This window comes from Equus caballus, chromosome 29 (genome assembly GCF_041296265.1).
Source record: "Equus caballus isolate H_3958 breed thoroughbred chromosome 29, TB-T2T, whole genome shotgun sequence".
Lineage (NCBI taxonomy): Eukaryota > Metazoa > Chordata > Mammalia > Perissodactyla > Equidae > Equus > Equus caballus.
The window spans coordinates 14,546,298-14,552,466 of NC_091712.1; positions in this window are offsets into that span (position 1 = coordinate 14,546,298).

The window sequence follows — 6,169 nt, forward strand, 5'->3', positions numbered from 1 at the left end:
TTTCCCAATTAAAAGATCACTTAATGAACACTGACTATTGCTTTGTGTAGGCACTGTGGGTAGGCAATGAAAATGAGAGTCGGGAAGGTGCAAGGAGCATTGGAAAATGCCAATTTTTAAGGAGGTGGGCAGGAAAGAAAAGAACTAGCAAAGACATTTGGAAGTGTGCTCCGTGTGACAGGAGCAGACCATAAGGGGTACGGATCAGCTGGCCTGCGCCTGAGCTCCTGTTCCCTCTACTGTCCCACCAGCAGCAGTGATTGCAGGGGAGGGATTGTGAGACAACGTGGAGGGCAGATGATGCCCCAAGGGGCGGGAGGAGTGAATGCTTGAGCCAGATCACTACCCTAGAAGCTAGCCAAGGCAGCTGATGGTCCCAAGGAATAAATATGAGCGTAGGGGGGAAACTTATGAAACATCTGAGGAACAGGATAACTTTTAGAGTAAGACAATCATAGGACTACTTAGAGCAGAGAAAGTCAAACTAACGCATCAGAGACAATAGGAATTTTAAAATTAGCTTCATTAAAACCTTCAGAGAAAGAAGGAAGAATGTTGGAAATACAATGCACAAACAAGCATTTGTGAGTTGGATATTGGGTATGACAAATATTAATGAAATAATTCAATGAATGGGTTGAATAGCAAGACAATATAGCTGGAGAGTTACTTCATGAACTGGAAGACCGGATTAAGGGAGGGATTATGAAATGGAAAACGTGAGAAGAAAGTTAAGAAATATGGAAAGTAGAAGCATAAATATTTTTCTAATGGAAATCCTAGAATTAAAAAAAAGAGATTAATAAGAGATGAAGGAATTATTTCTGAGAATTTCCCAGAAATCCCAGAATACATAAAACACATGAAAAAGAATGCAATTGTAGAATTCAAGTTCACATATTTCTGTAAAACTGTTTTCTTCCATGCCTACTTGTTTCATGGAATGGTCCACATGGAATTAACATTCCTCCAGCAATATACCGCCTCCAGTAATATACCACCTCACTTGCAGTGTAGGGACCTTGCAACAGTATATTCCCAATTCCTCCCTTCCGTTCATTGTGCTATTGTTGTCATACATTTCACTTTTACATGTCCTAAAAAGGTCCAAGACTTTTCACTCTTTTTGCTTTTGACGGTTATCTTTTACAGCAATTAAAACTTAAAAAAATTACTTTACCTGCACTTATTCTGTATCCATTTCTTTGTGTAGATCCAAGTTTCAATCTGATACTGTAATTCACCCTCTTAAAGAACTTTCTTTAACATTTGTTGTGCAATAGGTCTGGTGGCAATGAATTCTCTCAGTTTTTGTCTGAGAAATTCTTTTATTTCTCCTTCATTTCTGAAAGATATTGTTGTTGGGTATAGATTTATAGGTTGAGAGGTTTTTTTCCCAGCACTTTAAAGATGTTATTCTGTTGTCTTCTGGCTTACCTGGTTTCTAACAAGAAGTCTGCTATAATTCTTATCTTTAGCCTTCATGTAATTCTACCCACTCTGGCTGCCCTGAATATTTTCTCTTTGTCTTTTTTTTCTTAGCAGTTTGAATATGATATGCCAGTGTATATCTGATGGGGGTGGTGGTGGTGCTGGTGCTGGTGTGTGTGTATGGTTAAACTTATCTTGATTGGTGTTCTTTGAGTTTCTTGGGTCTGTGGTTTGGTGTCTGCCATTAATTTTGGAAATTTTTCAACCATCATTTGCTCAAAAATTTCTTCTGCCCCCATATTCTCTTCTCTTTCTGGGATTCCAATTATGCAGATGTTAGACTGCTTGATATCTCACAGCTCTTGGATTTCCTGTTCTGTTCTATTTCATTCTTATTTCTCTTTGTGTTTCAATTTGAGTAATTTCTATTGACTATCTTCAGGTTCACAAATTCTTTCCTCAGTTGTGTCAAGTCTACTGAGGAGCATATTAAAGATGTTCTTCATGTCTGTTACTGTGTTTTTTATTCTAACATTTTCCATTTGATTCTTTCTTTCTAAAAAAAAGCACCTGATACTGCATGTTGTCAACATGATATGGTCTTTGTCTTCCTTTTCAGTTTCATGCTCTAAGATTTTCTCCTTTGCTTACTATGCTCTGGTCATACTGCTATCTTTTGATTCCGCAAACACATCAAACTCATCCCTTATTCAGGCTTTTTCCACTTGCTGTTACCCAGAAATCTAGTTCTGCAGATCATTGTGTGACTGGCCCCTTCTTGCCATTTAAGCTCAAATGTCATCTCCTCAGAGAGGCCTTCCTAATTGCCTTAGCTAACATATCATCCTCTCATCACTTTATTCCATTACCATGTTGAATTTTCTTCAGAGTATTTGTCACTGGATGAAATGAACTTTTTTATTTGTTTACCCAGTTTTTATCTGTTTCTCCTCACTAGAATGTGAGTTCATTGAGCCCAGGACCCTATGAATGCTGTGCCCATCACCTAGAACATTGCATGGCACACAGTAGGTATGCAACAATGATATGATGAATCAATGAATGAAAGAAGAATGTGTAAATAAATGTGCAATTCTGTCTGATTGAAATGTATAGTTTTTTTAAAAAATTAATCCAATAAACATTGAATAGTTATGTGACAGCTGACAAGTATAAGAAGACTCAGGCAGTTCTTTGGAAAGGTCCACATGGACCACATGGAATTGAGGCCTCCTCAAACAGTCACTGAGAAACTAAGGCCTGCTGCCAACAGCAACGTGAGTGAGCTTGGAAGCAGATCCTTCAACCACAGACAATCCTACAGATGACCGTAGCCAAGGCCAATTAGCTTGACTGAAATCTCATGAGGAACTCTGAACAAGAACCATCCGGCTAAGCCACTCTGAAATTTTTGACCCATAGAATCTGTGAAATAATAAATATTTATTATCTTTAGCCACTGGATTTTGGGGTAATTTGTTGTAGAGCAATAGATAACTAATATATTCACAAATCTGGAAATTAGGATTCATCCTTTATAATTTCCTTCTCCTTCAACTCCAATACCAAAACTATCTAAATATCTCCAATTTCTCCCTTTCTTTCCCGCCACTATCCTAGTCCAAACTACTGTCAATTCTCACTTAAGTCAAATGCAATAATGTCGTAACTGGTCAGCCTTTATCCATTCTGGCCTGCCTTTAATCTATTCTTCACACTGAGGCTAAAATGTTCTTTTCCAAACACACAAATTTCATGGGCTCCTCATTCCCCCTAAATAATTACAATGAACTATTGTAAGTGCTAAACTAGAGGTAATCTCAGAGACTACAGGTATACAGAAAAGGAGCAACAAACTTGTTGAGAACAGGAACCAATTCTTCTACTTTTTTTTTTTTTGAAAGTTTCACCCTGAGCTAACATCTGTTACTGATCTTTGTCTCTCTCTCTCTCTCTTTCTTTTTTCCTCCCCAAAGCTCCAGTACATAGTTGTATATTCTAGTTGTAAGTCCTTCTAGCTCTTCTATGTGAGCCACTGCCACAGCATGGCTACTGACAGACGAGTGGTGTAGTTCCATGCTGGGGAACTGAACTGGGCCACTGAAGTAGAGCACACCAACCTTTAATCACTAGGCCATCAGGGCCGGCTCCTTCTACTCTTTTTATTAATAATTTTTCAATAGATAATATGTAAACATGGTACAAAATTCAGATGACACTAGAGTGTACAGAGAAAGGTACAACTCTCTCCTATCTCTGTGTTCCCAGTTCTCTCCAGAGGCAACACATGTGCAATTTTTAAATATATATTTCTAGACATACTTTATACGTATCTATTCATTGGCAATTATGGGAAATGCTTGAAGTAACCTACCCTTGTCTCTAAAACCATGGCCTTCAGCCTGCTTTCAAACCCATTTCCTATAATCCCATTTCAGATCATAATGACTTTGGTTTCAAAACCAGGTAAGGGCAATGCAGACATAATTTATACTTTTTGTTTATTGCCAAAAGGAGTTATAATAATAAGCAGACATACACATTTCAATGTAGCCTCTAACCCTTTAATCTTTTATTTCAATAACTATTGAGGATATATATTTTTCTCATTTTCCATAACTGTCTAAATATAAAATACATTGTCCCATGCTAACATCTCATTTTTTTGGTGTGAAAATTTTTTTCTTATAGTGTTTGTTGATCCTTTTATAAATTTTTTTATTTCTATTTTTAAGGAGACTGCCTCTTTCAGGAACCAAGTTCATGACTTTTAATAAAGCTTGTTACTGACATTAATTGTACTCAGCTTATTGTATGTAATTATTTAATTTTTTTCAAACTAAATCCAAGCCATCACTTTTAATTCTTGTTAAATGTCATACTGTTTGTTTCCACCCATTTCTGGAGTCTTTAGAGCATACATTCATATGTTTTTAAGAATTTTGATTCTGAGTTGACCTATAAATTGATTTCTTAACATTGATTTATTGAGTGCCTAGTATTGGCATACTGCTATGCTTTCCTAAAATTTCCCCTATCTTTAACACAACTAAGAAAAGAAGGTCAGCAACCCCCTCCCTCACGCTATCAAGGTTCCAGGCAACCAACATAAGTAAGGAGTAGAGAAGCCTGAGGAGGCGAAGAGGGGAGGATAGAAAAGTGAGGAAGACGAGACAATCAAGGGACTAAACTCAAGGTGAAAAGGAAAGAAACGTCTTGTGCCATCTTGTGGACTTTGTGTGAGTGTGTGCGCCCGTGTGTACATGTGTATGTGTGTGTTTGTCTCATAGTAATGTTTCTGTACAGTTAGTAGACTCTGTTTAAACCCTTCCAGATGGCAGAGTCAGAAGTGATTCACCATAAGCTAATGAAGCTTAAATTTCCTCTCCAAGGCCCTTAGTGGGGCCCTAACATTTTTTGCTTAAGATTTTGTATTCTTTTTCTTAAAGAGGACCCCTCAAATGCTAGATTCAGTGAGTTACATTTTATTGTGAAACTTTAAATATAGAGGGGAAACAATGAATGAGGGTGTGGAATATGAGGTCAATATTAGTTCAAACAGCCTGGAGAAAACCATGAATTGGTGAAAATATTTTGAGCCAACTACCTGGAAGGCTCATTGTTTTCTGGCTTAGATAGTTTACAAAGACCCAACAGATTAGACACCAAAAAAAAAAAACCAACTAAATGAGGGAACTTTTCATACTGATTTTATAACTACTTTTTTCCATTAATAGATAGCATTATTCAGTTTAGGTTTCATGGAATTTCAACCGTTTGGGCTGGAACTAACATTGAAGATCACTTGGGTCAAGTTTCTTATTTTATTACAGAGGCACAGACATTTAAAGGACTTGTGTGATGTTACAGCTACAATACAGATCTCCTGTTTCTTGTGCTCTGTTATTTCTACTCCATCTAATTAGAAAGCATTCCTCTTTGGTGTACTCGAATTAGAGCAATAAGCTGAGCACAAGCTGTGCTACTGCCAATGTCAACAGCAGCTGCGCTAGTTCTGGGCTAAATCCATCTTCAAGGCTGCTTTTGTCACAGAGCAGAATTGAATTATGCAAAAGATTGGTTTAGAGCCAAGGTATGACAGGAGTGGTAGGAGTGGATTCAGAGGAAACAGGAGTGTTTATGTGAGTGGTGACCAAGCTGTAAGAGGATCTAGCATGCTTTTACCTGTGAAGGGTTGAAATCCTCGTCTCAGAGGTTCTATATTAAGAATTAGTTGGCATGAATCTGTTGTGTTGACACTTCAGTCACTTAAATCTTCGTTCTAACTTTCAGAAAAGTAAGGATAATTATTGACTCTAAAAATCAAATCAGCGACTTTGATTAAGTTACTCTGATGATATTAAAATATTTTCTCATGTGTGGCTAGACATTGGTACTTATGAGGTTAAAGTTCGATTTCCATTTACACCAGTTGGTTCCATGCTGAAAGCAACTGGTTCTATAGCCATAGGCTGTCCCACTGTCCCCTAGTTATAAGCTGCTATTGAAGGGAGGCCAGGCGAATGAATGTCTCTTGATCGCTTGGTACCTCTCTAGTAAAGAAAAAAAAGGCCAAATTATATTCTCAACTAAGTAGTCCCCAAGTGCTCTTCTTGCTGTTGAAATAGTGACCCAGCAATGGGCTTTTAAAGGTGGTGAAACAGAGAATTTAAAACTCTGGATTAGTATTCTCGAGACCAAGTTTCTGGTCTCTGATGAAAGGAAGTCTCTTAGGATC